The following is a 23404-nucleotide window of genomic DNA, read 5'->3' as shown; positions in this document are numbered from 1 at the left end:
CTCTGGGTCCCTATTCATTACCCGCTTCCAAAGGGCGCCTCTGTGTCGTCACCTCTGGCCAGCCTCTGCTCAAACTCCAGGCCTGGCTATTCTGCCTAGCCTGCTACAGGACACTGGCCTCCTTTGTCCCTGGCAGTCCCTGTGCTGGCCGGGGTCAAGGCCCTGGCCTCCTTGCCTCCTGCCATCTCGTCTGCTTCCTGTTTCTCTCCTGCCACCTCAGCAGCCCTCCTCCAAGCAGGCTGGGTTTAGACACCTTTCCCCTCCCTCGTTCTCCTCTTTCTTCCATGACTAAAGTTTATTCTAGAAACAGGTTTGGTTTGGGCTGTTCCAGCGAATGATTTAGGATGTCTCACACCAGCTCGATGTCTGCCAGTCTTCAAGTTTTGCGAGCCGACGTTTTGTTTGTGTGAACTTGCTGGTGCTTTTTGATTTCCCTCCCATGTTTATTCACATGAAAACTGACTGAGCTCACACTTTGGGAGAAAGGGTGGAACTTTACCCACCTGATGAGGTTGGAGGGAGCCCTGGGGATGGCCAGAGATGGCCTGGAACCGGCCTTGGCTGCACCCTCGCTAAGTTCCAGCCACTGGGCTGCAGGGAGCTTCTCTCTGGGCAACTGCCCTTTCAGCTGGCTCAGTCCTGCGGGTGAACTCTCCGGGAGCAGCAGGGAATAAGCGGCTGTTCACAGGCGGGACTTCTGTGAATGGTGCCAAGAATTCGGGGCCACACGGCCCCAGCATGCCGAGGCAGGCTGCAAAAGGCCGTTTTACAAAAGAGTTAAAGTCAGGCCACTGGGCCAGGCTGCTCAGGCCGCCTGTTCTCTGTGCTGACAGGAACAGGATGTTCTCCAAGGCTGCACCCTTGAGCCACAATTCATCAATCACAGCCCAGAACATCGAGCTGGGGGTTCTGACTGGTTCTTGCAAACTCCCTCTCTCCTCTCTCTGTCAGGCTCCTGTTTTCCTTCCCAGGTTCCTCCAGAACTTGCTGAGAAGCAGGAGTGCTTTCAGATTTCCCTGCCTGCACTCTGGGCCCTGCCGTGCTCGGTGTCCTGCACATAGGGGTGTGAGTTCAGAAGCACGAGGGCTCCAGGGGTTCTTGCTGACTCGCCAGTCTTGATAAGTGGTGTGTGTCTGGATAGCCACACAGGTTGGCTTTCAAACATCTGGCCAGCTGTTTACCTCCCCAGCGATGGGACTGCTGGCAACTCTCTGTGCTCCTTTCCCTCTAGCCTTCTACGACAACAGCCCAGCCTCTCTGCCCAGGTCTTTCTCCCTGACACCATGCCAGTGCAGAGCAACTCGAAACTGCTTTGGCTGCCCCAACTCCTTCTTCCTTTCTGCCCACTCAGCGCTGTGCCTCATCTTTCCGCGTGGGAAGTCCAGGGGCGGCAGCCTGCCACCTCTTCATTTCCCAATATGGGACCCTTCCTACATCTCTTTTGTTTGCACGAGGTCCTACCTCTTCCTTTACCTTTTAAGTCCATTATTTTTCACTCTAGTGGGTTCAAGTCCCCATTTTAGATGCATTTAGAGCAACTGCTGGCTTCCTACCCATCTAGTCACTCACTTTTCATTTACTTTTCTGATAAGCCTATCTTTCCAAGAGTTCCTCTTTGTTGGCAATCATTTTTATGAAGTTGGAGTCAGTGCTTATTAGTCCTAAGCAAATGTTTTAAGGCAGTCATCTGGCATGCTGGGAATGGAACAAGGATGGAGGCATGGTCCAGAGTAGATTCATTTGATGAAATGCTTCTAGGGGCCTTTTACCTATTCTCTGAGCACATATTTCACCCATAAATATGTACAGAACATCAGTGCTAGCTAGACATTGTCCTCAGTTCTTGGGGCTGCAAGGATGAAAGCTACCCCTGCCACTTTCTCTGTCGCCACGTTTCTAGGAAGCATTTAAAGAGCTTAACATCCAGTAACGGACAACAGACATTTTCCTGAATAACCATAGCATAAAGCAGAGTCTAATAGGCACACTAAGAGGTATCTAGATTTAAATGCTTGGAGAGCTCAAAGGAAGAGAGATTTACTGTGCATGTTGGTACAAGTTGTTCCAGGAGAAGATAAATAACCTATTCACTTCATAGAAATATAATAAATAAAATAGTATTGACATGGTTGGCAAGACGGCTAACACCGTTTGGGTCTTACGAAAGTGGTGCATAAATAACCATGAGTTCGTAGAACCACAGGATCTAGAATGTTAGCAGTGCTGTGAGTGAGCTTGGAAGACATCCAGTTCGACCTCCTCAGCTTGCAAATTTATGAACAGATGTCCAGCTAGATTAAGTCAATTGCCTAAGATCACAGAACTAGTTTGTGGGCAGCAACCAGAGCAGCTTCCTCACAGTTCCCAATGGAGGGGGACATCAGCCATGATTCTGCTTTGCCAAACAACAGTTCTGATGAATATGCCTCTCCCACTGGTGGACCTTAAAGCCCCAATGCATGGCTCTTACCAGAAAACCATTATAGCCCCTTCTGTTGTATAGTGTGAAATGTATATGATACTTCCTTTCTATGGATTCAGGTGGCCTGGAGACAGTACAGAGAAAGGAAAATGAAGTTGGTGATGAAAGTCTGCGTTGCTTTCATAATTACATAAAAAGTAGATGCTGAGTGTTTTGACGGAGGTCGAAATGCTTTGGCCCATTCTCCTCATGTCTGGTCTTGTTTCTTTGTTCTCTGTCAATCTCTCTTCATTGGCTATTCTTGTTCTATCAGACCTTCTGTCTGTTGGTCAGTCCCTCTTCCCTTCCATATGTCTTCCAGTCTATCATTTTTTCTCAATCCCTTTTTCTTACTCTCATGTACAAATGCACAGTGGCTCAGTGGTAGAAGCTGAGTGATATAACATGCATGAAGCCTGGGCTTGACTCACAGGCACAGGACAATAAAAACAACAAAACAAAAGAAAGCAAAGCAAGGACGAACAGTTTCTCCTTGAATATACTTTAACTACTTGCCATGTTTAATTTCCAGTTTTGTCTCTTCATAGTGAGTTAGCCAGCCCTCTCCAGCTTAATGTTTTGATTTCTTGGCAGTCTGTCTTCAAATTCTGGCACAATATTTCCACAGACTATGAGTCCTATCTCTTTATATGTTACCTGATTGTCTCAGTTTATTTCTACTACTGTGGATGGGTCCATCACCGAGCTTACCTGACACTTCTATCACTCTGCTTTGGGCCATAGAAAGAATTGCCCCCTCCTCTATTCTCTAGGATGGAAGTTTAGGAACCACAGAAACTTGGTCTGGGGTACTTAAATCAATCTTAGGTTACTGTCCTGCACAAAGATAGCTCAGAATAAAAATATTCTGAAGCGATTTCAACTGGACTATTCTGATAAAGATGCTTGGCTGTCTTTATTTTTGAGGGGTGGTATTAAAATATTTAGAGACCAGGGCCTGGATATCAGAAAAGGACATCTTAATGAAATGAGTCGCAGCAATGACACAGTTACCACTATGTCACTTAGAGAAACTTCTACCAGGCACTTTTCCAAGGCACTGACATACTTGATCTCATATAACCCTAACAATGGGTCTGTCAATTAAGTGCTTTTTTGTTCTTTTTAACAGATAAGGAAACTGAACTTAAGGGAGAATAAAAAATTTATCCAAGATAACACAACCAGTAGTGAAAGATCTGGGTTTCTAGATAAGCGGGTCTAAATGTGTATTTGATATAAATTATGGGAAAATATTAGCAGAATGATGGGGTGACCTTCCTAAGTTCTTAGCCAAAATGGGAGAATGTAAGAGCTTTGAGGTAGTCATTCTCATTTAAAAATGTGCTCCTTTCACTCTCGCTCTACTCAGCGGCATTACCACACAGCTGGTAGTCCTCATTTCCCCCCTCGTCTCTCAGATTTTTTCTTCCAAAATAAATCATTAATTGCCCAGCCTCTATAGCTTATGTCATACTTTTTGATCCCTGCCAGAGAATCACCATTCAAATGTCTCTTGGAGTTGTTCCTTGTGACATTACAGCCCTCCTTCTTGCAGAGCAATTCCACTCAGTTCTCGGATGCTCCCCCCAGAATCTGCCTTTTTGTCCTTGAGACTGATGGCAGGTGTCATCTTTTCTCCTTCTAATGGCCCTTTCTGCCTCTGCAATGGGCATCTCTTGTTATTCTGGGCTCAGGACTCAGTTCCCAAAAGACATCTGTGCTCTTCTGCTCATTTCAACACTGTTCACAATTGCCCCAATCTGAAAATAGTGCCCAAGAACTGATGACTAGATAGAGAAACCATGGTACATATACACAATGGAATACTACACAGCTAAGATGAAATCAAGCAATTTGTTGCTCCATGGATGGAACTGGAGCATATCACACTGAGTGAGGTCAGCCTGAGGGAGAAAGATGGATACAGAGGGGTTTCTCTCGCGTATGGCGTATAAAGAAATGGAGTATGGGAACAACAATTGCCAGAGGTGATGAAGCCTGAGGACTGATCTGAATAACTGAGCTTGCCATGGTGGAGTGATGAGGTAGTTGGGGGTGGCAGCCTGAGACAGTGGTGGAGGGAAGTGGACACTCTGGAGGAGGGTGTGGTGTTGGAATGTTGGATGTATAAAATCCTATCACTACTGTATGCATGAAACATTGTATACGTGAAACCCTATCACCCTAGCCCTATTGTAAATCACAGTGCCTAGCATAATTTTTTTTTTAAATCTTCTGACTCCCAATGTACCATTGGATGGTTTCTGCCACGGTTTAATTGCCTGTTTGTGGGGCTCCCTATTTCTTCCCTCTGCTGTGATAGTACAGTGGTGACCATGTATCACAGGCTCTTCACAAGCTTCTTTGCAGCCCCCACTGTGCTTCATAGTCTCTCTTTCTTGAGAAGACTTCCGGTTTGGAACTCAGCTCCTGTCCCATTTCCTTGCCCTGAAGCTTTCTCTCAGTCCCCCCTCATGACCTCTTCTCAGAGTCTCCTCACCTGTCTCCACAGCCAATGCTCTTCTGAAGATCCGTCTCCTTGGTGCCCCAGGAAGGAGGCTGCTCTACCCTTCAGGCTCTCAGGTGACATGCACTTAGTTGGCCTCTTCTGTATGCCATGCAGTGTGGTTACAGGAATGGAAAACATTGTCTTAGAAAATTTTGAGGTTAAGGGAGACAACTGTTGAGCAGGAAGTTTTAAGTGTATAGTGAGGCTAAGTGAAAAACTAAAGTTCCCATGTGTCCTTCAGGCACAGCCGGTCTCTTTGTTTTTATCCCCTACCAGAGTGGTGCATTCGTTACAATAGGTGAACTTATCTCAACACATCATTATCATCCAGAGTCCACATAATTTATTATTCTAGAGCTTTATTTTGGTGGATTGGGGCTTGAAGGATATTATAGGGGTCAACAGAGATTAAGGCTTCCCTTGCATTTACAGATGGTGGTTTGGTTCCTGGCACCAGATATGACTCCCTGAGAACTGAGAAGAGGGACTCCTGAGGACAGAGCTAAGAATGAGCCCCGAGCATTGCTGAGTATTGCTCAAAACCATCCATCCCCAACTGCCAAGTTCTTTTTGGCGGTTTATATTCTGGGTTTGGACAAATGTATAATGACATATATTCACCATTGTACTATCATTGAGGAGGATTAAACAGCTCTAAAAATCCTGTCTTAAGTATTTATAGTGCATTGCAAAGAGGTTGAGGCATAAACAGGTGATCACAGTGCAATTCCTTTTGAGGTACTGCTGACTTATAATACTTCCAGCCTGAGTTCTAGTCATGTGGCTTTATATTTCTACACTGTGCACACTGCATGTGACCACCACCAAGTCCAGTTTCTATCCACCATCATACAACAGATCCATTTTTTTGTGGTTTAAAAACTAAATATCATGCTTTATTGTAATTTAAAAGTACAAGTTATGATATAACTAATAAGAAGATTAATTTTTGGAGATATTCTGGCAAAATAGATGAAATTATCCTGTCACGCATATTTTAAATTCTGTTCATGTATTTTAATTTGAAAGTAAATTTTCTTTTTTTAAAATTTTTATTTTATCACCATGTGGAAAGTTACAAAGTTCTCAGGTTTATGTCTCAGCCATACAACATTCAAACACCATCCCTTCACCAGTGCCCATATTCCACCACCGAAATCCCCAGTATACTCCCCGCCTCGCCCCCCACTCCCAACTGTATAACTGATGAATTTCAGTTCATTTTCTCTTTACCTTGATTACGTTCCATATTTCAACACAAACTCACTATTGTTGTGGGAGTTTCCCCCCAAAAAAGACAACCCTACTAAGGAAGCATTTGATAATTAGTTTTCCATTAGAAGATTGTATGTTTTCAGTTTTTAGAAAAGGTCTAAAAACCTTGTATGTTTTCAGTTTTTAGAAAAGGTCTAAAAACCTAAGTGGCCGCATGGTTCCCATGTGTCCCAGTCCCGCATCCCGGAGCCGTGTTAGTTGCTGCTCAGTGTCGCCAGGGCTCCATCTGGAGAAGGTGTGGTGGCTGCACCTCCTCCGTCCGGATCCCTGGTGTTGCTGGCCCCGATTCGGGTCCGGAGCATTCTCCGGCTCCGTTGCTCACCAGAATGCCACAACAGATACATTTTACCCAACATCTATTTCCCTCTCCTCTGGTAAGCATCTTTTCATGTCATAATCTTAGGATTTACTTTTGATTTCTTTTCTCTTTCTCATAGAATTGGAATTTAATAGAATTTTCTGTTATGGTTGACTTATTTTACTAAGTCTAATATCTTCAAGGAGTATTTTTGGTATTGAAATGGAAAGATTTAATTTTATTTTTTATTGCTGAATGATTTTTTCATTGAGTGTATATGTCATGTCTTTATTCACAATATAATTTTTCAAATTTTAGTAGTGTTGAAATAAGTATCACCTGTATCACCTGTCTTCCCTTTGCTCATCGATTTGCTTGAGTGGATGCCAGTTACATCTCTATTTGTCCTTGTGTATAGCCCAATGGCGTCTGCTCGCTCCAGGAACACGAAGAGTATCAAAACATTCATTTAGGGTCTTGACGAAGAAGTCCGACCATCTCGAAGGTGGGCAGCTAGGCATTCTTTTGACATCCCGTGGAATCCAGTCGGTAACAGCTCTAGTCCAGCGGTTGTCTCCAAATCGCATTAGGTGCTCTAACATATGCCTCAGAGAACTGGGCCCTACAAAAACAGGATAAGAGTGCTAATTGGGTCTCCCAAAAAGGAATGAAAGAACTATGCTTGGAGAATCACGTGTCACTCAAGTGAGAGAAGGAATCCGGAGTTCCGACCTCCATTGACAATTGAGGATCAGGGACACTGCCTCGTTTGCCAAGGTGTCGAAAATCAGATGGGCCGGACATGTTGAAATGAGTATATAAATTAATGGCTGTTAGAGCCCTAAGAAATGAACAGCAACTCTCATTGTGAAACTATGAAAATTTAGGGATCTGGTAAGGGATTTGAGTTCTCTATATACTCATGTTCCATCAACCACAGACAGCACATTGAACTGTGGGCTCAATAACCAATACCAATAATATGCCAGGTACATAGTAAATTATATTATCCAGGTGAGTTTTTAGAGATGCTTCGAGGGTTAAATGACCTTAACCATGGAACTCAAAAGGAGATTATAAAGGCCCCAGGCCAATATTAAGGTACTTGAACTCAGTAATATACAGTGATGTACATGACTCAAAGGACATGAAAATCATATGAAGGTTTGTTTGCAATGCATATGTCTGAGTTCTTTTCCCAAAGATTGCTTTTGTTGGCCTAGACTATTTATATAACTGCTTTTGAGAGCATTGTGCAGATCACACTTTGGACTAGGCCATTGGAATATCAGATGCATGTAATGACCTCTCTGTGAAATAAATCAAGGTTCTTCTGTTGCAAAGATTGTACAGAGAAGGTTGAAACTTTCATAGGACTGGACAGCAAATCAGTCAGTGGAACTGGGGTGAACACAGGCAGGCTTCCAGACCTCCAGCCCAGCTCTTTCTGCTATATTCACACACTGTCCACACAGAGGACCCAAAGAAAGTCCAACTGAGCCCCTGGCCATTGTGACTAAAGGTCTAATTGGAGGAGCTGTGTGTTCCACCAGTCTGAGAGGGTACTGTGCTGTTAGTATCAGGTTCAGGACCCTCCAACCATCTCTGTCTTTCACCCGCTTGTGCCAACTCCTTTCCTGAAGACTGCTTTATGTATTAGGAGTAAGACTACTTACCAGTGACCAGTGCCAGGAATCAGACTCTCCAGGGTTTTCACTGAGCATATATTTTCATAAATGAGGACTAAGCACTCCTCTTGCAGAAGGTACAAAGTGGTCCATTGGATCTGCCCAGGCACTCCATCTGTGCTTTAGAGATGCTCTCCTTTAGACCTGGCCCCCAGTAAGCACTGAAATACTCGGTCATCCCTTCTGGTTCTCTGTTCTTTGGGCTGCAAGAAATTCATCACTACTTCTTCTCTTCATAGAGAAGAAGTGGCCAAAGTTGTGAACTACCTACCCAGTTCCAGAGTCAGTAGATTTACACACATAGCCACTTCTGGAAGAGGATGCTGGGACACTTTCTAGGTGAGCTGGGTACACCTGGACATAACATGCTCTTGAGAATCCCAGTCTTAGGGGTCTGCCCTGTTTGCAGTTTACTCTTAAACACCCTAAACCAGCCAGTTCAGTTCTTTCTTGCTTAAAAAAATATGAATGCAATGAACATAGCTATACAATTGTCTTTTAACATGAGATCTAAGCTACAACCCTCAAACTTTGTAATGTGCCTGTCAAGGTGTCAGATGAGGGTGGGGTGGAGGGTGGTGGTATCTGTCTGTGTCTGTGGGAAGGAAAGAAGTATGACAACTCCTGTGGTGGTGGGAATGGTGTTAAACTATTACGTGCCTAAAACTCAATTATCCATAATTTTGTAAATCAGGGTTCTTAAATTAAATAAAAATTATTTTAAATAAAACAAAAGTTGCAGATATATTTTCAGAATAATGTAAAAACTGGATAAAAAACTGTGATATATATATACACACACATATACATAATGGAATACTATTATACTATATATAATGGAATACTACTCAGCTCTAAGGAAAGATGAAATCATGCAGTTTGCTTCCATATTAATGGTTTTGGAGGGAGTCATGCTGAGTGGAGTCAGCCAGAGTGAAAGGGCCATGTCGGAGATGATCTGATCTGTGGGTTTAAAGTAGCAGAGTATGGGAATAACAAACAGCTAAAGGTAACAGAGCCAGAGAACTGGTTTACAGAACAGAACTATGGTGGGGGACAGTGGGAGGAAGATGACAGAGGACCCCAAAGCAATGGCCAAGGGAAGTGGACACTGGTGTTGGAATGTTGTATGCATGAAAACCTACCATAAACAGTGTTGTGAATCACAGTTCCCCAAATAAAACAAAAACAAAAGGTTAAAGTTCCGAGGCCTTGCAGAGAAGGACTTCTTTTTTTGACTTCTTGGCTTTTTCTGGCAGGAGCATTGGAGAGAAAGTTTGTAGAATTGGCTGGAGGCTTCTCTCTCCACCCGCCACTCAAGTGCCCTTCAAAGAGCAGTGTGAGCCGCAAGGACGGCTGAAAGGGGACCACTTTCCTGGCCCTGTGTCTCCAACAGAGCTACAGACTAAGTGCTGAAATAACCGCCAAGGCGATGGCCTCCAAAAGCCACTGGCGCTGGGCTTGGGGCCTGTACTCCCGTGTCCCTGGTGGACCACTCTCCACGGCCAGCCCCTAGACTTTCAAAGAGGTGCAGTATGTTGCAGAAATGACGCAGCAGGTTTCCCAATGCCACTGTGGCGACAAAGGCCTAGACTAGCCATTTCTGCTGTTTTTTCCTTAGGGGAAGTTGGGGTCCTAGGGGTGTGTGTGTAGGATCATCTTGTCCCCTCTGACAGCAACTGAGCCTTCTCAGGAACCAGTACACCCCCCCACATGGCATCCCCAGCAACTATGTTCTTCTGGCAGGCAGGCTGATATGAAGGAACAGCAACCTGTATAAACAGCATCTCACATCATCCCTGGCCAGGGAGCTGCCCACCACACTCTTCTACATGAAGACTGAACAGTGGATCCACAGCTGGACAGCAGGGTTCACCCCCACAAGCACCACTCTGGTGGCATCCCCACACCAGGTCCGTAGGACATATTGTCTCCCTTGGAAATGAAGTCAGGTCATTATCCTGAGTGACAAGGAGGTTGCTTAGTAACCTAAACCCATCGAAAGCATTAACTGTGGTTTGACAGTTTACTCGGGATAAATTGGTCCCAGTCCTGAGCATGTGCGGTACTGGATATTCCCAGAATGCGTGGGATTACTTGGAACGAAGGTGGTCAGAGAGAACTAGGGCCAGAGGAGAGAGAGAAAGTGCCAGAGTTATATGTTGACAAGAGTTTATCTGCTTCAATATGTAGGTTTTAACTTTCATTTGCCTGGTGATTTCTGTTGCTGCCTCTTAGCTCAGCCTCCTGCGTTGTTCACCACTTGGAAGGCTGGTATGTGGACTGTCTCACCAGGACAGGGCATCTAGGACTAGGAAAAATCTACCCTGATGGTTTTCCCTGGGGGATTGGCGGTCAATATTATTATTACAATTTAGAATCCACTTTGTTTGGCTTAAGTGTTACTATTTTTTACTCTTATTTTAACCGGTGGGCTGGAGCGATAGCACAGCAGGTAGGGCGTTTGCCTTGCACGCGGCCAACCCAGGTTTGATTCCTCTGCCCCTCTCGGAGAGCCCTGCAAGCTACCGAGAGTATCCCGCCTGCATGGCAGAGCCTGGCAAGCTACCCATGGCATATTCGATATGCCAAAAACAGTAACAACAAGTCTCACAATGGAGACGTTACTGGTGCCCGCTCGAGCAAATCGGTGAGCAAGGGGGCAACAGTGGTATGACAGTGCTACAGTGCTACATTTTAACTGAGGATTGAGTTGCAATTCCAGGAGAATGTGGAGACCACCATCCATGTGTGGGTGTGAGTCGGGAGTGGACCAGATTAGATCTGCAGCCTCCAAACCTGATGTGTGGCAGAATCACAGGGAGAGTAAACAAACAGAAACAAGTAGTGAACAGTCTTAAATCTTGCCAAACCCAGAGACTTAAATTGCTAGAGAAACAGCCCAAGCACTAACTCTGGCCTGTAGGCAGGTTTGCAAAATCCTAAATGAACTATCCTAAAGAATAGTTCTGCAGCAGCAGAAATGAAACTGTACTTTCTTATTTGCCAGCTCAAAAATTTCCACATCCTTGAAACAAATGTGTTCAATTAGCCAAACTGATAGGGTCAAGGTGATAGCAAAACACCAGAGTTCCTTGAAACTTAACAACCACATGCATGTGTGTTGAGGTGGGGTGGGGGGGAAGGTGGGGCTATTTCTGGAATCACACAGGACTGTGGATTAAACATGGAAGGTCTCTGAATATAAATAAATAGCTGGTGGGAGTTTGGGGGAATCATTTCACTTTCCCCCCACCCCTTCACCTCAGTTTTCAGAACTTGATCTATGTGAGTTTTGAGTTCTCTGCTGGGTTTAAATCCTATGGTGAGCAGCTCTGTTCTTTGAAATATATTTTTTTCAGTCCAGTGATTTCAACAGGATTTTCAAATATTTATCGAACGTTTTCCGTGTCCAGGAGCAGAAATTATTTGAAAAGGTGGGTCTGAAGCAGAGAAAGGGCAAGGGAGGAAACAAACACGTGTAAGGAGAAATAAATGGAGCTCAATGACTACGAGTTTTGGAACTCTGAGCTCAGAGGACTCCTTTAGGGCACTTTTATGTGATTTAAGTGAGGCCATTGATTTTCCGAAAGCAGCAAGCAAATATGGCCTGGTAGAAGGTAGCTGTGTTCCTCGGCCCTCAGGATGACAGATATTGCTAGGTGATAAAAAGCACTAATGTATCAAGCTGCTAATCTCGGGGTGAAAATGCTGCTTCAGGAAAAATGCATTCCCAGAAAGGAAATGCTGGCAGTTTGAGTGACAGGAACAGCTGGAACACCTACTGTCCAGATAGGGAGCAGAAAAAAATAAAAGAGAAGTTGTATATTATAGAGAAGATGCTGGTGTGAGCTACATCTCTCAAATGTTCTTGTTCTCCAAGGTTTGGAATGGTGTCAGTTATATCACATCTTGTTGCTTGCAGATTCTGAGGGTTCTTTCTGTGGCCAAGAAAGCTTTATTTACACTTCGGGGCACATCCCATCAATGGCTCTTTCCTTGCAGGATGACAGCATAGTGCCTTCAAAATGGCTTGTAGAGAGTCACAGAGATGCAAAAGGAGAGGGGCGAGAGGGAGAGGGGCTTTCCTGCCATGTTGGGGGGCACTATAGGAGACAGTGGGACAACAAACATTTGGCAGAACTCTGTGCTCCTTTAATAGTATTAGTCACCCATCTGGCAATGCAAAGTTGGCAGGGACTGAGTTCCCAGTATACTTGCTTTGGCTGAGGCATAACTGACAGTGTTGGGATGAGTTTTCTGGGTACAGTGACCTGTTTCCCTGGGACAGACTCTGGCACATGTACCCAAACCAGGCCAAAGGCAAGTTTGTGATACCATACTCATGCCCACAGTCCATCACTGTCCTGTCTTCTGAGTGCAAGGTGGAATGAGGGATGAGGGTCAGTCCACCTAGTACAAACTCCTGCTGTCCTCATAACCACTCTCTGGAATAGCTTTGAGAGGGAGGTATGCAGTTCACTGAATGCCCAAGTCTGACTTGTGAATGGAACCACAGGGAAAATATGAGGAGTAACAGAAATGAGTGCTCTCAAGTCATCTCCTAGAGGAAACCCCAAGCACATCCCAGAATTTTCCCTGGGTATCACGGTAAGTGGGACTAGAGAAAGCTGAATTGGCTGGAGTATCTAAGGCAGAGAGTCTCTTGCCCGCAAGCCTGGCTGTCTTCCCCAGGGCCCCTCGGAGGAGATGGGCTCCGGCTTCCCTCCCCACCATGAGCAGAGCTCCTGGCAGCCAAAGACCACCGGAACCTAGCTACACTCTTCACACGTTCAGACAGGCCTCACGCATGAAGGTACTGGCAGAGGAACCCAGGCGTGTGTAATCCCATCAATGGCCAATGGCCAGAGACTTAAAAGCGAGCTCCCAGAAGCACGTGGCAGCTTCATGGCCAAGCGATATCTTGTAGCCTACTTCTCCCTCTGGGAGAAACTGGCAAGCTTCTGAGAGTTTCCTGCCCACACAGAACAGCCTCGCAAGCTTCCCATGATGTATTCATATGCTAAAGCCAGTAACAAGCTGGATCCCATTCCCCTGACCCTGAAAGAGCCTCCAGTGTGACATCACTGGGAGGCCCGAGTCGAGAGAGACTTCTAAGATCTCCGGGAAAGGACGAATGGAGATGTTACTGAGCCCGATTGAGAAATCGATGATTAACGGGATTTCGTGATCATGATTGTGATCGTGATCTAAAGAGAGGCTGGGTTGGGGCATGTCCTTGCTGACTTTAGGAGAGTTGTGACAAGGAGAGCCCAGCAGAAATTCTTTATCTTCTCTTGCTCACAATCACCAAGGTAATGTGAGATCAGTCTAGGAGGGAGGTCTAAGAATGCCTCAACTTAGTTACAGGTTAGCCATACCCCTCCTACAAGAGATGAGAAAACTCTCTCAAAACCCAATCAGTGGCGTGACTGCTGAGCTATCCCATAGGTAAGATGAGACAATAAGTAGCCAAAGGTACCCAAGCAATTGAGAGTTGTGGAAATATCATCATCATCATCATCATCATCATCATCATCATCATCATCATCATAATCATCATCATCATCCCATTGATCATTGAATTTCTGGAGTGGTGGGTGTCAGTAATGTCCTAGCCCTGAGATTTTAGCAGCCTCTCTACTCATCCTTCCCAATGGTGCCGCATTGGAGGCTCTTTCAGGGTCAGGAGAATGAGACCCATCATTGTTACTGGTTTTGGCATATGAATACGCCATGGGGAGCTTGCCAGGCTCTCCTGTGCAGGCAGGAAACTCTCGGTAGCTTGCCAGGTTCTCTGAGAGGGAGAATGAGTCTATAAGATGTTTGCAGCTGCATGCTTCTGGGAGCTTGATTTTATAATCATATAGTAATATATATGATATGATATATTGATGCAAAAATCCTTTAAAGTTTAGATATAATATTTACCTTATGAAGTAATAGCCTGTTCTCTGTGGAGTTGGCACTCCATAAACATTCCTTGATTGAATAGATGGAGAAGGAGTAAGGCCAGGATTATGCCTCTCTCTGTTCAACAGTGCATGCAAAGAACTCTCAGAAGGTTACTTTCTATGAATCAAGACATGTTCCTTTATTGGCCTTTTGGGTCACACCAGTGATTCTTAAGGGTTACTCCTGGCTCTCTATTCAGGAATTACTCCTGGCCATGCTCAGGGGACCACATGGGATGCCGGGATTTAACATTGGGTCAACTGCGTGCAAGGCAAATATCCTGCTATTCTACTATCCCTCCGCCCTGCCCCCCACAACTTCTATGAAGTTGCAAAACCTGGAGATTATTTATTAAAAACTGTTTAACACTGTGTTTTGTATGTCTAAGGTAGGATTTCTGTGATGTCAGATTCAGAGAGCAAGGGTCTACAAAGAAAAGTACTGTGTTTTGAGGGAGGTGGGCAGAGGGTGGTCAGTAATCAAAGGCACAGATATCATCTTTCTTTCCATTTTTTTCTAGGCAATCATTTCAGATAGAATTTACTTCTGGTGTCTCTTTTAGAATATAGATCTCATGAAATGTGTAGTCTGACACACCATTAGTCTCACTTAACCAATGACACCATTTTAGAATTCTTCAGTCAACAGAGAGACCAAGAAAGCCCCATCAAATAATAGAAAAGGGGGTGCTTTGGAACTGATTTTAGGTACTAAAGGAGTGTTACCTAGGAAAAGACATGTAAAAAACAGCAGATTGAAAGCTTCGCTGACCTACAAGAGAGTTTTCATGGATACAGAGTGTGCATAGCCAAATTTGCAGTGTGTGGATTTAGGAGATTTTTCTAGGCAAACCTTTAACAATTCTGAAAGTGTGCCCGATGTCATAGTAAGCAGAGGAACATCTCTGAAAACAGGTGGCTCAGAGCTGCAGCTGTGCTTTTAGATGGAGAGATTTATGGCAAGTTGGATTTTTCTGTCTAGGGCATGCTTGCACAATGTGTGTGTGTGTGTGTGTGTGTGTGTGTGTGTGTGTGTGTGTGTGTGTGCGTGTGCGCGTGCACGCCAGTTGCTTATAGCTGGAGTCCTTTCTGACTGATGAATATTTAAGTTGTACCTGATGATCACAATACTTTTTTTCTTTTCTTTTATTCTTTTTATTTTTTGTGTGTGTTTGTTTCTGGGCCACATCTATGGTGCTCAGGGTTTACTTTGGCCTCTTTGCTAAGGATAAATTCTGGCAGTTCTTGGAGGACTAGCAGCAGTGTTAGGAATGAATGGGGTGTGATCTCATGCAATACAAACAGTTTAATCCCTATATTATCTCTTTGGCCCTGGAATTTTTAATTTTATTTTATTTTTAATTTTATTTGTATAAAGTTGTTCCAGTATTTGATTACATGTAATATTCAAATACCAACTGCACCACCATTACATCTTCCCACCACCATATTTCTATCCTGAACCCCAAACTCTGCTCCCAAATTGAACCGAAATAATTTATTATGTATTGCTTGTTATGAGTAATCCACTAAAATGAGACAAAAAAGGTTTCTTAGAGAAAAGTGTGTGAAGATTGTTGTATTTCACCTAGGAGTCATTAAGCTCTTCTATAAGAGATTAATAACATGTTGTTAAAAGTTGAGCCTTGTGTTCTTATATATGCATATGTGTGTGTGTGCAAATATCTGTCTCCCTAAGATTGGTTGCCTTCTACTTTAAACCCAATCAAATGTGATGTGCTACTCTTGTTATATTGGTGGTGTAAAGTGTGAGATGTCCAGGAATAAATTCACTCATAGGTGAAACTAATACATGGCGTGTGGAGATCGGCCGTGAGCATGGTGTCAGTTGAGTTCTGGAGGTTTCATCCACCCCAATTTGGGTTGCTCCGAAAGATGATTGCAATATTGAGTGCCTTCACAATGATTGGTGAGGATCTCTAGTCAGATTCCATACACCTCTATTCTTGCTCTATTTCTAACCAAAAAGAAATAGTAGGAAATATCACTTGGAGACAAAATTAGTTTTGTCACTTGGTCTCATTCTCACTCCTTTTGGAGTAATTTCTTGGCAGATATTTCATGATGAATGCAAGTCTGATGATGGGAAGTAGGGGTTTAACTGAGAGGAGAAAGCACTCAATCAAAGAGAAATGCAGGTCAAGTTTAAGAAGGGACTGAGGAAATGTATCACTGTATCACTGTCATCCCACTGCTCATCGATTTGCTCGAGTGGGCACCAGTAACATCTTCATTGTGAGACTTGTTGTTACTGTTTTTGTCATATCGAATACACCACAGGTAGCTTGTCAGACTCTGCCGTGTGGGTGAAGTACTCCCAGTAGCTTGCTGGGCTCTCCGACAGGGACAGAGGAGTCAAACACAGGTTGGCCACATGCAAGGCAAACACCTTACCCACTGTGCTGGGATATTTTATAAATGGCACTCAATCAAATTGATAAAAATTAGAGCATGCAAGAATAATGAATCATAGACTACACAGGTAAGCAGTCTTGTAAGGTATGATTTGAAGGCTGGGTTCCATATCTATACGGTAGGGGAGATTTTGTGGGATTTTAAAAAGCGCAGGCTTTTAAAATGACCTTTCAAAAACTCAGCATTCATGGTAAATGTGGAGAATAGGTTGAAAAATGAAAAATATTGAATGTAGGGGTATTATTAGATGACAAGGCTTCTTTTGCAGAATTCAAGGGATAAAAGAGAGGGAACAGTTTCAAAGGACACCAATATTTCCACAAAGAGAGATGAAATCTCTATCTTGACGGGTCAGAATATAATGAACTGTGACTTTATTTTTTTATATATTTTTTGGGGGGAACCACATCTCGCAGTGCTTAGGGGTTACCTCTGGTTTTGTGCTTAGGGATCATTTCTGGTGAGCATAGAGGACTCTGTGCGATGCTGGAGATAGAATCCAGGTTCTGCCACATGCAAGGCAGGTAGCCTACCCACTGTACTATCACTCCAGACCCTGAATTGTGACTTTCTATTATTCTTTCACCTCCTTGTATCTCAATAACAATACCTAGGAATTTAGGGATTGAACTTGTAGATATAAAAATTCCTAAATACCAGCATTTTCTATCAAGTCATAAATGAATAGAATGAATTCACAATGGCATTAGTTAGTAATATATCACTAGTTATGATAGTGTTAGAGAGACAAAATTATCTAAAACATAAATACAAATGGTAGAAATCATTTAAAAACCATTCTTTTGATAATACCCAGGACTCTTATTTGATTGCAAAATCAGCATGTGTGAGGGGTGCTGGCCAGGAGGTCAGGTCATTTGTGCACCGGTCAAGGCATAACTCTAACTTTGGAAATGTTCTGAGCAACCCGCACAATAGAGAATGATGAAATACCCAGGATGGTGATAAATCTAATGTCCATGTCATAAGAAAATGAAAGAACTGGGAATGTTTAGCCTGGAGAACCAATTAAGGCAAACACATTAGTTGCCTTCATGTATTTGAAGGATGACTCTAGAAAAGCACTTGATTATATTGGACTTTACTGATTAGGTTTAGGACCCAGGACTGGAAGTTTTCAAAGTTGTGGTTTGGATGAATACATCTAAAAGCTATATTCAATAAGTATACTTTTCCAAAATGAAAAGAATTTGTATGAGCTTGACTCACTGGATATAACTTTTAATGAGAGAAGGGAGAAGTTTTGTATTGCTCAATATGCCATTGGATACATAACTTGGCACATAGTTCTTGTTCAACAAATACTGATTTTTATGAGTAATTTAATACAGGTTATGTTGAACTCTTTTCCACCTAATATTAAAATCTTCATCCCCGGATTTTGTCTAGATTGCCCTTCCCATATTCTAATTTACTCTTTAACGATTTCCTTTTCTAACCAGACTATGAGCTCATCAAAGTGAGGATTGTGTTTAAGTTGTGTCTTCAGTATTTGTTCCTGTTCCCAGGATACAGCAGATACTCATTAGGAGGGGAACCGTATCACTCATTACTCAGATCAGGACTGTTTGAGAGTAAAGGGTGCAGATGAGATGGGAACAAATTCTACCTCATAACTGCACTGGGCAGACCTGATATACACTTACCTTAATCAGTGTGCTTGCTGAATGAGGTTATGGGACAGGTAGTATGAGTGCTTTCCTTATATTGAGATTAAAAATCCCATCTGCCACCCTTACCCACTGCTGGGAATTCCACCCACTGGGCTCAGTTTTGTTTGACAAGACATATAGATCCATGTGGCTTTCTTTCATTTGGCATTTAAATATTTGAAATCACTTATGATTTCACTGAATTTTCTCTTTTCCAGCATAAACAGTCCATTTCTCTAACTACTGCCTGTTTTATCTGGATGTTAACTCTATATTATTTGGGTCAAACTTTCCAGGTTTTGGATGAATTTCGTCTTTGTTTTGTTCTGTTTTGGGGCCATACCTGACTGTGCTTAGGTGTTACTCCTGGCTCTGTGCTCAGGGATCACTCCTGGCATGCTCAGGGTATCAGGAGATGCTGGGGATTGAACCCAGATTGGCTGTATCCAAGACAAGCGCCTCACCCACTCTGTTATCACTTCAGTCCCTAATCTGGATGAAGTTAACCTAACATGGTCCGTTTCGGTGTGATAGCCATTTGGTATGATACCCTCTCTGCTCCCCTATAATTGGTTAGTTCAGGCTCCTTGTCACCCCCCCCCCCCAAAACAAAACAAAACAAAAATCCAAAGAAACACACACCCTTTTCCTTGCCCATGCAGTCTCTAACAGATCTCTTGAAAGGGTTGTGGCCATAAACAAGAGGGATAAAAATAGTTCTGGGTCAATATGCTGCAAGTTAACTTCATAAACTCTTGTTGCCAGTGTGGACCTGGAAACCAATTCTGATCCATATTCCCTGGCCTCACCTCAAGACGCAGGAGCAATGTGTCCTTTCTCCTCAGAAGAGAGCCTCTGTCCTCCCGACTGAGCCTCAGTCTCTCTGCTGATCACCTACTCAGGCATCTTTCGGTCCTTATGCCTCCCTCTTCCTCTTGCCCCTAGGTTGGGGTCCGTGCTTGAGGCCTTCTGGGAAGTGTCCTTTCCCACCAGAGCTGCTTGTGTCAGACTCTGACTCTTGGTTACTTAAAAGAATAGATGCTTGGCTCCTTGCTGCTGTGTCTCTTGTAGGCTTCTGCCTGCTGGCATGAGGCTTTTTTGTTGTTGTTGTCTCACACACCTAGCTTTCTTCTTTTCCACCTGACTTCCCACCTGCCATTTTCTTCTTACATTTTACTTCCTGTGTTTCCAAATTTCCCCTTTGACTTTCTTTTCTTTACTATCTCATATTTAATGAATTGTCTCAAAGAATGCACACTGCTTTCAGTTTTTCTGTGACTATATGTCTTTGGGAGGGAAGGATGCAGGAAAAATATTTGCAAGGATTCTAAACTCCTACCTACAGCCTATGGCTACCTCTTTGGCCTCTTGTATCCCACGCAGACCCCATGCTGAGAACTTGGTGATCTAGCCGCAAATTGGCCATCACTTCAAGACACAGCCAAGAGGTACTAAAATGTGATGCTCCTACTCCTCTAGTGTATAAATTTACAGTATGATTATAAAAATTTGAGCAAACCTGAAAAGGGAACTGGCCTGTTTCAACATAAGTCATATTATATCTTTGAGAAACATATCCCATAAATTCTGAAATTAAAATCCAAGTCTCTGAAAGGTTACTATTCTTAACTAGAGAGGGAATTCCCCACCCTCCCCCTCTCCCTACCCCAGAAAGCATGATGATTTCCCTCATTGCTGGTGAATAGCTCTGTCTGGATTTTGGGGGGGAAAAAGGAACAAGGTGAAGACTACACTATTTTCAACTCCCAAAGATTTCTCTGTGCTCTACTATCTAGTTAGCTAAAGGATCCTGAGAAAGTCATTTCATCTCTCTAGGGCTCGTACTATCATTTCTAAAATGCAGGTTTGGAAGACAATGTAGCATTTGAGAAAATGTAAAAGTATCTTATATGTCTGACTGGAGATTGATATCTAAAATAGCCAAATAGCTAATACTCTTCCATAATGAAAAGTAAGCAACTCAATCAGAAAATGGGTAGACAATCTGAGTAGGTACTTGTTGAAAGAAGATATGTTGACAACCACAGACACATGCAAAAATGTTCAACATCACTTACCTTTATGGAAATGCATGTCAAAACCACAATGAAATATCACCTCGTACCATATCACAACTGTATCAAAAAGATTAGGAGCAACAAGTACTGTTGGGAGTTTGGAGAAAAAGGAGACTTGGATACTGTTGGTGGGAATGAAAATTGATGCAGTTGCTAAGAAAACAGTATAGAGTTCCCTTAAAAAGCTGAAAATGGAAATATAATATGATCCAGCAATAATAGTAATATCCCCAGGAAGTTGGGCTGGAACCATAGCACAGTGGTAGGAAATTTGCCTTGCACCTGGCCGACCTGAGTTTGATTCCTCAGCCCCTCTCAGAGAGCCCGGCAAGCTACTGAGAGTATCCTGCCTGCACAGCAGAGCCTGGCAAGCTCCCTGTGGCATATTCGATATGCCCTAAACAGTAACAAGTCTCACAATGAAGATGTTACTGCTGCCTGCTCGAGCAAATCGATGAACAACGGGATGACAGTGACAGTGACAGGGACCCAGGAAGTTATCTATAGAATATGAAAACACCATTAATGAAAGAGAAATTGCATCTCTATGTTCATAGTAGCATTATTCAAAAGAACCTAAATATAGAATTAAACAAATCACACCTCAGCAAATCAGTAGATTAAAAAATCTGGGAATACAAGGGACTAGGGTTACTAATGGAGGATTCTTGTCACTTTGGTGGGGTAGTAAAATAAGAACTATTGTCAACCGTGTTACCTATTTTTAAAAAATTTTTAATTAAAATTTACTTTATAAAGTAGTTCACAATATTTGATTACATTTAATATTCAAACACCAACCCCACTGCCATTACATCTCCCACCACCATATTTTGGATGTTTCCATCCCGAATCCCAACCCCTGTCCCAAAGCAGAACTGAAATAATATATTTTGTATTGTTACGAAAAACCACTGAAAGTGCTACAAAAAAGTTTCCTTAGAGGAAAGTGTGAAGATTGTTTTATTTCACCCAAAGGTCATTAAACCCTTCTATAAGAAATCACTAACGTGCTGTTAAACGTTGAGACTTGTGTGCTTATGTCTATATATCTGTAAAAAAGATATGTATGTACATGTATATCTGTAAAAAAATTTCCCTCTAAGATTGGTTGCCTCCTACTTTAAACCATATCAAAAGTGGTGTGGTACTCTTGGAGTATGGGTAGTGTGAGGTATGAGTTGTTGCATGGCCACGAATGCAGCCACGCAGTCCAGGAATAGGTTCACTCATGGGTGCAGCTCTGCCTGAGTGTGTGGAGAGCAGCCATGAGCACAGTGGCGGTTGAGTTCTTGTTCTCCATCTTTGTCTATAATAGATAAACACATCGATCAGGTCTTATTAACCTTCCACTCACAGCTCCTTTTCACCCAACACATTTTTATGCAATTTCAGCATATAGATTTATGAAATGGGGATACAAATCAAACAATTACTGCTGACAAGTCATAAAAAACTTGGCTTAACTTGTTGGTGTTTTGAGCCACACATGGAGATGCTCAGTACTTACTCCTAGTTATGAATTCAGGGATCATGAGCTCTGGGGACTGTATAGAGTATAGGACATTGGAACCAGGTTGGGTACATACAAGACAAGTGCCCTCCTGTGTTCCATTGCTCCAGCCTAAATTAAAAAATAAAATACAACTCCATAGGAGGTTGTGATTGATCATTTGAGAAGCTAAGGTAATGTCATAGACTATCTCTCAGGCACCATTCAGCTTTGAGCAGCTATAACTGTCATCAGTATATGAAAATGTAGCCACAGATGACAATTAGGATGTCTGGTTAACCGAAGGTTGAGAATTAGACTGAAGATCATAATAAGTACAAAGATGGTGGCAAAGGCTACTTTGGGGTTCTGTTGTAATTACCAACATTAGAGAAACTTTTTATGACACATTTCTCTTGGTGCAGTCCTATTCTGCATGTTCATTCATATTTTTTAGGAGGTAAGGGAAGTCAAGAAAATATTTATAATATCTATCCCTGCTAGAGGACATGGAGTTGGAACTCCTGTCTTCTAAAAATGGTCTGGCTGGGAATATAAAGGGATTGCAAAGGAAATAAGATCTAACATGGGCATTTCTGGGTAGGAAGTATGGGGTTAGGGTGCTGAGTCCAAAGTCTCACAGCTTGAGGCTCTCTGTGGTGTCTGCTTAAGGAATCCGATCTTGGTGTAGGAGGTTTTTCTGGAAACGCTGACCTTGAAGCTCAGCATGGGAACATACTCAGAGACCTTTGTGGCTCGTCCCCTCTCTCTGATCTGCCTATGGTTCATCAAAGTAGCTTGGTTCTATGGACTTGGTGTGACTGGGCTAAGGAGGTCTCCTCATTGGCAAAATAAATAACCAACATTGTCAATGTATTATAAAGCTCAATACACAACAACTTTGTTTTAAAGGGATACTGCATTTCCATGTAATTTTTGATCTTAAATTGTTTGGTCAAATGTGTGACTTTTAGGATAATGTGAAAAATGAAAAGCTGAAGTAAGTTTAAAAAAATCAATGTAAGACACAGTAAGTTGTTGATGGGAACTAGGATTGCATATCAATTCAAAGATCATCTGTATTTAATAGCAAATAATAGCATCTGTTAAGAGAGTCTCTTGCCCGCACGCCTGGCTATCTTCCCCGGGGCCCCTCGGAGGGCATGGGCTCCAGCTTCCCTCCCCACCCCGAGCAGAGCTCCCGGCAACCTATGACCACCAGAACCTAGCTACAGCCATGCTCAAGGCGCCTCTCCACGTGTTTGGACAAGACTCACGCATGAAGATACTGGCAGAGGAACCCAGGTGTGTGTAATCCCATCAACGACCAACATCCAGAGACTTAAAAGCAAGCTCCCAGAAGAGAGTGACACAGAGAGTCGTGACGCAAAGCAGCCGTGCGATATCTTATAACCTACTTTTTCTTCTGGGAGAAACTCGCAAGCTACTGAGAGCTTCCTGCTTACATGGGACAGCCTTGCAAGCTTCCCATAGTGTATCTACATGTTAAAGCCAGTAACCAGCTGAATCCCATTCC

This window comes from Sorex araneus, chromosome 1 (genome assembly GCF_027595985.1).
Source record: "Sorex araneus isolate mSorAra2 chromosome 1, mSorAra2.pri, whole genome shotgun sequence".
Taxonomy (NCBI): Eukaryota; Metazoa; Chordata; class Mammalia; order Eulipotyphla; family Soricidae; genus Sorex; species Sorex araneus.
This window is presented reverse-complemented; position numbering follows the sequence as displayed.